Source organism: Ornithorhynchus anatinus, chromosome 4 (genome assembly GCF_004115215.2).
Source record: "Ornithorhynchus anatinus isolate Pmale09 chromosome 4, mOrnAna1.pri.v4, whole genome shotgun sequence".
Classification (NCBI taxonomy): Eukaryota; Metazoa; Chordata; class Mammalia; order Monotremata; family Ornithorhynchidae; genus Ornithorhynchus; species Ornithorhynchus anatinus.
Window position 1 is genome coordinate 115,178,466 of NC_041731.1, and position 10,624 is coordinate 115,189,089.

Consider the following 10,624-nt stretch of genomic DNA (forward strand, 5'->3'; position numbering starts at 1 on the left):
TATTGTTATTATTATTAATTACGGAACCTGATGCACAGATGAATTAAGTGACTTGCTCAAGGTCATACTGTAGGCAAGAGGCAGAGGCTGAATTAGAACCTGGTACTTATGATGTATTGTCCAACAAAATGATAATAATCATAATAATTATGGTATTTGTTAAGCACTTACTATGTGCAAGCACTGTTTTAAGTGCTGGGCCAGATACAGAGTAATCAGGTTGTCCCATGTGGGGCTCACATTTTAATCCCCATTTTACAGATGAGGTAACTGAGGCACAGATAAGTTAAGTGACTTGCCCAAAGTCACACAGCTGACGTGGCAGAAACGGGATTAGAACCCATGTCATTTGACTCCCAAGCCCGTGCTCTTTCCACTAAGCCATGCTGCTTCTCTGAACTTGAGCTTGAGGTGAGCATAGTTTCAGTTGTGACAGGCTGTATTCATGGTCCATAATCGGGTTTAATTTCCTGATGTTAAAACTGACCCCTTGAGGGATGCTGTTGGAGTTGCTGAAGAAATGAGATGAGGCATTTGTGGTGACTAGTGGTCAGAACCATAGAGAAGGTTAGACACCACAGCTCAGTAGGCTTTCCAGTGCCACAATGCCACCTTATTCTTTCTGAAGAGCCTGCAGAAACATACTGACTTCCTCAGTTTTTATTTTCTACATTTTCATTCATTCATTCAATAGTATTTATTGAGCGCTTACTATGTGCAGAGCACTGTACTAAGCGCTTGGGATGAACAAGTCGGCAACAGATAGAGACAGTCCCTGCCGTTTGACGGGCTTACAGTCTAATCGGGGGAGACGGACAGACGAGAACAATGGCAATAAACAGCGTCAAGGGGAAGAACATCTCGTAAAAACAATGGCAACTAAATAGAATCGAGGCAATGTACAATTCATTAACAAAATAAATAGGGTAACGAAAATATATACAGTTGAGCGGACGATATACAGTTGAGCGGACGATGAGCGGGAGTTGAGCGGATAGTACAGTGATCTGCACATGGCAAGCGCTCTATAAATACCATGGATTACAGGGAACAGCACTCCTACTTCTCAGGGCCATGGAGGCAGGAAAGTTGAGCCAAGATTTAAAAACAAAATAGAAGGAGCCAGCCGACAACTCCCTGGGGGTTAAAGATGCCTAGGCACCACAGAGGACTGGATGGCTCCCTGAATGGACAAGGCCTCGAAGCAGGCCAGCGCCTACAGCCGCAATAGCGTAATCTGGTCCACTCCATCACATGACCTCTTCTCCCCGAAACCAGCGGGCATGAGAAGCAGCATAGCCTAGTGGCTAGAGCCCGGGCCTGGGATTCAGAAAGATCTGGGTTCTCATCCCAGCTCCACTATTTTATCCGCTGTATGACCTCGGGCAAGTCACTTTGCTTCGCTGTATGACCTTGTAAAAATGGTTTTGGTTATGCACTTACTATGTAAGTAAGCAGCATGGTTTAGTGGCTAGAGCCCTGGCCTGGGAATCACCAGGATCTGGGTTCTAATCCCACTCCACCACTTCTCTGCAATGTGACCTTGGGCAAATCACTTAACTTCCCTGTGTCCCAGTTACCTCATCTGGAAAATGGGGATTAAATGAGAGCCCCAGATAGGACGGGGATTGTGTCCACCTGATTAATTTGTATCTACCTCAGGGCTTAGAGCAGTGTTTGACACATAGTAAACACTTAACAAGTACCATTATTATTATTATTATTGTTGTTATGTACCAGGCACTGTATTAAATGCTGGAGTACATACAAGCTTATCAGGTTGGACACATTCCCTGTCATTCATTCAATCATATTTATTGAGCGCTTACTGTGTGCAGAACACTGTACTAAGCGCTTGGGAGAGTACAATACAATAGACACAGTCCCTTCCCACAGTGAGCTTAGGGTCCTATTAATGACAATCTTGGATGAATATTCCTAAAACTAAGCACAGTATTTTTCCACATCTAGCTCTTCGCAGAGCAGAAACTAGTCTGATACCCTCATCGAACCTGTAATAATAATAATAATAATAATAATAATAATGTTGGTATTTGTTAAGTGCTTACGTGGCTCAGTGGAAAGAGTACGGGCTTTGGAGTCAGAGGCAATGGGTTCAAATCCTGGCTCGGCCACTTGTCAGCTGTGTGACTGTGGCCAAGTCACTTAACTTCTCTGTGTCTCAGTTACCTCATCTGTAAAATGGGGATTAAGACTGTGAGCCCCACGTGGCACAACCTGATTCCCCTGTGTCTCCCCAGTACTTAGAACAGTGCTCTGCACATAGTAAGAGCTTAACAAATACCAACATTATTACGTGCCGAGCACTGTTCTAAGCGCTGGGGTAGATACAGGGTAATCAGGTTGTCCCACGTGAGGCTCACGGTTAATCCCCATTTTACAGATGAGGTAACTGAGACACAGAGAAGAAAGTAACTTGCCCACAGTCACACAGCTGACAAGTGGCAAAGCCGGGAGTCGAACCCATGACTTCTGACTCCGAAGCCCAGGCTCTTTCCACTAAGCCATGCTGCTTCTGTAAAGACTCTGAAATGGGTTTATACAATGATTCCTCTTGTCTTGAACTCATGATGTAAATAGTTCTTAATCACAGCTGTTGGTTAAATATTCTCTTACAGGAACAAAACTGATAGAAAATAAAGGAGACATTGGGCCTCTTGAAGTTGAAAACCCTTAGCCCTTCTGTACATAGTAGTTTGTATAGTTTACTATGTGAGCATTGACTCATTTACCATAGTCCCCTTTTTCTCCTTCCTCCTTCTGTAAATTATTTTTTTGACCATCTCTCCTGATAGATAGTAAGCTCCTTGAGGGCAGGGGTCATCAATCAATCAATCAAGTATATTTACTAAGCAGAGCACTGTGAGCAGAGCACTGTATCACACGTTTTGGAAACTACAATATAAAAGTTAGTGTATAGTTTTCCTGCCAACAACGAGCTTACAGTCTAGAGTGGGAGATGGACCAAACATAAATAAATGAGGGATATGGGCATAGGTGCTATGAGGCAAATAAAAGGTGCAAATCTAAGTACATGAAGCAAAGAAAGGCTTCTGTGGGTTTGACACGCTGGGTAAGGCCCGAGAAAGACCCCCTTGCTTCCCCTCTCCTTCCCCATCTCACGGTTTGGCCCAAAAGAGACCCTCCCCTGCCCCCACCTTTTCTTACACACACACCCCACCTCGGGGCAAGTCCAAAGATTCCCTCGACCGGGCTGATACCTCCATCCCCCCTCCACCTAGGTCGGGATGAGTCCCCTCAGTATCCGGCGAGAGACCCTCCCCCTAGTTCTACACCAAACAACGGCAGCAGGTCCAGCAATTGCCCTGTTTGGCACGTTCCATTTACTGTCCCTGTCCCACACGGGGCTCCGCAGTCTCAATCCTCATTTTCCAGATGAGGTAACTGAGGCAAAGTTAAATGACTTGCACAAAGTCACACAGCACACTGTGGTGGAGCCAGAATTAGAACCCAAGTCCTTCTGACTCCTTGGCCCATGCTCAATCCACTAGGCCACACTGTTTCTTTCATGTCTGTCGTATCGCCATTTGCCTTCATAACATAATACCACAGTGATATTTAATTCTCTGTTGTCAGTGGAGTTCTCTGGTTCTGTGTGGGGCTTTCTCATTGCAGAATGACAAAGTGCCTTGAATGTCTCCAGATTCCTTATCTATCAAAAGCCCAGGGCTGATTCTGTGAAAGAATTCATAATCATTTTTACGTCTTTTGGGGAGAACACCTCTCAGGTGTATTTATCTGTATATTGTCATTTTTGAATGGCTGTCTGTAGGACTTTGTTCCACAGAGAGGTCTAGTGGAAAGAGTATGGGCCTGAGAATTTCAGGACCTGGACCCTGTCATATTTGGGTCTTTTTTATGGGTTTTATTAAGCACTTTCTATGTACCAGGCACTGTACTAAGTACTGGATTAGATTCAGGTTGGACACAGTCTATGTCCCAAAATGGGATCACAGATGAGGTAAATGAGGAATTGGGAAATTAAATGCCTTGCTCAAGGTCATACAGCAATCAGGTGGTGGAGCTGGGATTAAAGGCAGTGTGGTCTAGTGGATAGAATGTGGACCTGGGAATCAGAGGACCTGGGTTATAATTCCATCTCTGCCAATTGCCTGCTGTGTGACCTTGGGCAACTCACTTAATTTCTCTGTGCTTGTTTCCTCAATTGTAAAATGGGCCTTAAATACCTGTTCTCCCTTCTACTTAGATTCTGAGCCCCATGCTGGACAGGGACTGTGTTTAACCTGTATCTACCCAGTGCTTAGAGCAGTGTTTGACAAATAGTAAACACATAGTAAGCACTTAACAAATACTATATTTGTATATACAGGGGTCTGACTCCCAGACCCATGCTCTATCCACTAGGCCAGGCTGTTTCTCCCTTGTCTTTTGTGTAACTTTCAGCTGACTTTTGGCAAGTCTCATAACTGCTCTGTGACTCAGTTTCCTCATCTGCTAAATGGGAATTAAATCCTTGCTTTCCCCTAATCCTTGAATATGACCCCCACTAGGACAGGGATGAGTGGGTTGTAGCTATCCCAGCATTTAGTACAGTGTTTAGCACATAGTAAACCTTTAACAAATACTATTATTATTGGTATTGTTTCATTGCTTATCATCTTATGCTGTCGAGTCATCTCCAACCCATAGCGACTCCATGAACACATCTCTCCCAGAATGCCCCGCCTACATCTGTAATTCCTCTGGTGTTGTATCCTCAGAGTTCTCTTGGTAAAAATGCAGAAGTGGTTTACCATTGCCTTCCACACAGTAAACTTGAGTCGCTGCCCTTGACAATCTCCCATGCTGCCCAGCACGGCTGAGTTGTGACTTGTAAGAGATTGCCTTCCACTCTCTAGCCACGGCCCAAGCTAGGGATGGAATGGGTAGGCCTCTGCTTGATTCTCCCTCCTATAGTTGTGACTGGTAGAGTAGTGGAAACTCTCCAGGCACAAGCCTGAGAGGGGTGTTTCATTGTTATAATGTTGGTATTTGTTAAGCGCTTTCTATGTGCAGACCACTGTTCTAAGCGCTGGGGTAGACACAAGGGAATCAGGTTGTCCCACGTGGGGCTCACAATCTTAATCCCCATTTTACAGATGAGGTAACTGAGTCACAGAGAAGTTAAGTGACTTGCCCAAAGTCACACAGCTGATAAGTGGCAGAGCTGGGATTCGAGCCCCTGATTTCTGACTCCAAAGCCCGTGCTCTTTCCACTGAGCCACGGTACAGTTACTATTATTAAGTCAACAGCCTAGGGAAATCACTGAGTTTTCCAGCAGGATTTAATTAATTATAATAATAATGATGGTATTTGTTAAGCACTTACTATGGCCCAAGCACTGTTCTAAGAATTGCATTCTAATGTTGCCAATTTTCCTTTACTTATTAGCAGACAGAAGATGCAGATTTTATACTGTTTTAGAAATCGATGTTATAGGAATTTGCCACAGTACCAATTCAAAGGTGACTCTATATAGATCTTATTGCTATTCTTGATTCTATTTATTGCTATTGTTCTTGTCTGTCCATCTCCCCTGATTAGACTGTAAGCCCGTCGAAGGGCAGGGACTGTATCTGTTACCGATTTCTACGTTCCAAGCGCTTAGTACAATGCTCTGCACATAGTAAGCGCTCAATATACTATTGAATGAATGAACGTCAATGTCACCGATTTCAATCCCTCCATTTCACCGCATCCTCTACTAAAGTCTATGTAGATTCATTCAAAGCATTTTAATTCACTGCTTTCTAAATTCCCTGTACCTTCCCCTATTGGCTCTGAAGTTAAATATGTATTTCTTATCACTATTTTGTAAATAAAAATCCAACACACAATGGTGAAGTAATTATAGGGCCACCAAAATTATTCTAATAAATACTACAGGCAATTATGAAGAAAGACCTAGTGCTTAGGAAAAGCCTTAATATGAATGTAACTTCCCTATATTTTAGTGTTTCAGTAAGAAGAGATGACTTTTATTTTCTTCAGGTGGGAAGTCTACATCTGCATTTAAATAGAATGATGAGTTCCAATTCTCACTCTGGCTACTGCGGAGTCCACGGAAAGGTGTTTAGGTGAATAAAGGTTTCTTTAATGATACAGCACTGTCTTTTGAGGATTGACATCAAACCCAAATGCACCAGATTTCTAATCCAGATAATACTTTTTTTTCTCTGACCAGCTCTAATCTGTGTGGATTGAAAGCTTTTAGCCTTTAAAAATAAACTAGAACAATCATAATGCAGTTCAGAATGTATTCATCCACTCATTCATTCTAATCTCATTTTTACATATTTGTTTCAGATTCAAAGATCAGAGAAAAAACAATCATTATGTCTTTTTAAATGGGCTCTCAGATGAATCTTGATTGCATGTAGTATCTGTAAGGACAGCAATCACAGAACAATCATCTTCAAGAAATCTGTAAAATAATCAAAAAATAAAAGCTACATGGGAAGCAACTCAGACATTAGACTCCTTTCCAACTCCCGCTATGATTTCCTCTTCTTCACCTTCCTGATCTCCTCTCAACAAAGCCTGTCCTACAGAATAAGTGTTCCCAATAGTCTCTAAAACTTGACCCCTTGAGGTACTGTGCCCTTTTCCTTCCCACTCATCTTTCTTACTAGAGCTCTGATGACTGACTCCTGTATAATTGTCCCTATCTTCCTATCTGTTAGCTCTTCAGCAAGATGTAGAATTTTACTGCTTTCACCAGCACTTAATTTGTACTGGGAGAGGTGCCAGGAACCTGAAAAGCCAGCACTTCACCATGGCAGAGGGAAGTACCTCCCAGCTGGTGGGTTTAGGAGCCAGGGAAAAGGAGAAAGGTTTGAGGAGCTTCTCTATTACTGGGACAAAATGGGTCCTGATGACTTAACACCCCAACCCCACTGTGGTTCTCCCCGCAAATAAATCAGAGCCTTGTCTTGAGTACCCTAGTGCAAATGAAACCTATGATTTCCCAGGGTCTGAATAACAATAATTATGGCATTAAATTATTTACTTTTTGCTAAACCTTGGAATGGACAAGAAGTTACGGGACTGGACACAGTCCTTGTCCCACACTGAGTTTACAATCTGTCTCATCTCCAGTTCACAGGTGAGGAATCCAAGGATCGGATAAGTTAAATGATTTGTCAAGGGTCTTCCAGTAGGTCAGAGGCAGAGCCGAGGCTAGAGTCTATACCTCCTGGCTTTCATTCCTGTGGTCTTTCCAGTAGGCCACGTTGAAATGATGTTTTTCTCAAATCTAGATTATTCTGTCACGCTTCACTGATCTACTTATTTCCACCTTATCGCCTCTCCAATCTATGTTACCCACTGCTTCATGGATTATCTTCCAGAAGCATGGCTAAGCGTGTATTTCACTACTCAACTTCCTCCAAAGGCTACCTGTTTTTAGCTTCAACAAGCAAAGCCTTCTCACAAATGGCTTCAAGATCCTCCCCATCTTACGAATCTACATATCTATTGAGAAGCAGCATGCCTAGTGGATAGAACACAGGTCTGGGAGTCAGAAGATCATAATTTCTACTCCCAGCTCTGCCACAAGTCTGCTGTGTGACCTTGGAAAAGTCGCTTAACTTCTCTGGGCCTCAGTTACCTTATCTGTAAAATGGGGATTAAGACTGTGAGCACTATGCGGGACAGGGACTATATCTATCCCTATTTGCTTGTAGTCACCTCAAAGTGCCTGGCACAGAGCAAGTGCTTAACAAATACCATAATTATTAATCATTATTATTATTACTGCACCCTTCACCCAGATATCTGCTACTCCCTAGAGAAACTATCCAGGTAACATTTCAGACGTTTCCAACTTGCATTCCATGCCTCACACAACTTTTATCTTGTGAACTCTCAAGGCCATCTTTAAAGTCCTGGGAAATTGGCATTAGGATTAGGGGATGAACTCACCACTCCAGGCTATAAACTGTCAATCCTGCAGATCTCTGGTCCAATCAGGCGAATCTTTGGGGGATGCAATCACAAGATCAAATCCTCCATCTCCAATTCATTTTATTTATCTCTCATGCATTCATTTTTCCCCCCTCTTTTTGTTTGCTTTTGTTATAGCCACGGTACTTTACACCAAAGAGCCAGTGAAATTCTCCTTTCTAGAATGGAAATTAAACATTGGATTTCACCGTCTCCACCATACACCAAGTTCTGAATGTCCTCCTTTTTCTCAGGGAATTGGGCACATACTTACAGCCCGGCTGGGGAAGTTGTAACGCGAGGGTATTATGGCTCATTCCTCGGTGGTTTACTTCTGGAGACACAGCCCCAGAATGCAGAGAAAACAGTCATGTGATCATCATGTCCAAGTGGTTATTTATATAAAGCTCTCTTAGTCATCCTTTGCCTTGTCTAACATTTGTGGCCCTCATCTTCAACTTCTAACCCATGGCTTCATTAGCATTCTGACTGCCACATAGCTAATAACCCACACCCACCTTGGGGTTCATTAGTATGGACTCTTTTACAGCTAATAACCCAAGCTGAGGCTGGGATCATTAGCTTCCTCTGTGTCTCTTTGTAAAGCTCTTCTCATCTTGTGGGTTTCCTCCACCTAACGGCAATTGAAAGAAAGTGAGATATGAACAGAAAAATGTCATTTATAATAATAAACTCTCAGGTTGCCTTTTAAAAAAAAATCTTTGAACTCTACTGGTTCACTGTTATGTCTGGGAATTGTTCGTAACAAAGGAATGGCAGTTCACATCGAAATGTGCAGAAAAAGGGAAGTCAAAGCATAAACAAAGAGTGTGTGATCCACATGCACATGGAGAAGCAATTGTATTTACTAAAAGTGGTTTGCAAATGTCCATTTTTCCTGAGCGGGTACATGATGTTCTGAATTGAAATTCAGATTTTATTCTTTATTGGCATGGACCCAAACTGTGTATTTTTATTTCCTTCTCTAGAATCCCATGAGTCAAGCTCTTTGTGAAACATGTCCAGCTAAGATCTCAATTTAGGAGGGTTTTGAAGAATGTGGTTTCTTTCATTTTCCAGCTGCTACAAGGGTACTAGGATAATGACTATGAGAAATAATTTTCAGTATACTTTTGTACATCTCTGGTCTGTAAGATGACCACTGAAGGAACTTAAGAATACCAGTCACCCCCAGGGCCCAGTTTGAGATGATTAGGAAATAAAATTGCCCCCCTTTTTCCATCAGAAGTGTCACCTATACGTACAGGGAAGGGGAACACAATGGCTCTGGAATAAACAGGGGCAGATCAGGGGGTCCAAAGGAAATGTTCCAGTTTTAGGTGTTTGAGCAGACTTTCATGTGGTTTCACATGGAAAGAGAGGGAGCAGTGAAATTTTCCCTCTCTTGAGACAGCCAGGCTGAAGCCTGGCCTGGACATCCTTTTTGCTGAATGTCCTTCTCCCCACACACAAAGTGATAATAAAAATAATGATAATGATAATAATAAATTGTGGTATTTGTTAAGTGTTTACTAAGTGCCAAGCTATGTACAACGTGCTGAGATGGAAATAAAATAATCAGTTTAGTCACAGTTCCCATCACCCACGGAGCACACGGTCTGAGTAGGAGGGAGGACAGACATTGAATCTCCATTTTAAAGATTAGAAAACTGAAGCACATATAAAGTGTCTCCCAAGTTCTTAGTACAGTATTTTACACATAGTAATCACTCGATACATACCACTGATTAATTAAATGACTTGCCCAAGGACTCACAGTAAGTCTCGAAGCAGGCTTCTTCCCCACTGCTTTTGAACATGCCCATGTCTCCCCTATACTAAAAAAAAAAACCCAAAAAACCCTACCTTGACCCCATGGTTCCCTCTACTTATCATCCCATCTCCCTCCTACTATGCCTACCCAAACTCCTTTAGTTAGTTGTCTGCACCTACTGTCTCAAGTTCCTCCCCTCCAATTCTCTCCTTGATCCCTCCCAGTCTGACTTCTACCCCTTTCACTCCACAGAAACCTACCTCTCAAAGGTCCCAGTGATTTCCTCCTTGCCAAATCCAATATATTCTTGTCTTGTGCTGTTGAGTCACCTCTGGTCCATAGTGACTCCATGGACACATCTCTCTCAAAAGGCCCCGCTCTCCATCTGCAATAATTCTTATAGTGTATCCATGGAGTGTTCTTGGTAAAAAATACAGAAGTGGTTTACCCTTGCCGCCTTCCATGCAGTAAACTTGATTCTCCAATAATAATTTATTATTATCATTATTATTTTTATTATCACTTTGTGTGGGAAGAAGGACGTTGAGCAAAAAGTATGTCCAGGCCAGGCTTCAGCCTGGCTGTCTCAAGAGAAGGGAAATTTCACTGTTCCCTCTCTTTCCAAGTGAAACCACATGAAAGTCTGCTCAAACACCCAAAACTGGAAAGAATGGGTATGCCTCTGCTTGACTCTTACCTCACATAGCTGAAACTGGTACAGTACTGGAAACTCTCCAGGTGCAATTCTGAGAAGGGTCAACAGACTCTACTCCATCCTAATCCTCCCCAACCTCTCAGCTGTCTTTGACACTGTCAACCACCTCCTTCTCCTGGAAATATTTTCCAACCTTGGCTTAACTGAC

General features: G+C 42.7%; 1 non-coding gene across 1 annotated transcript; it reads right to left on the reverse strand.

Annotated features, from left to right (window-relative positions):
• Positions 1-4,871: 4,871 nt before the first annotated feature.
• LOC114811442 lies at positions 4,872-5,009 on the reverse strand. Its single transcript, XR_003759145.1, has one exon. It is a non-coding gene; the product is annotated as a small nucleolar RNA SNORA7 (small nucleolar RNA).
• Positions 5,010-10,624: the final 5,615 nt, after the last annotated feature.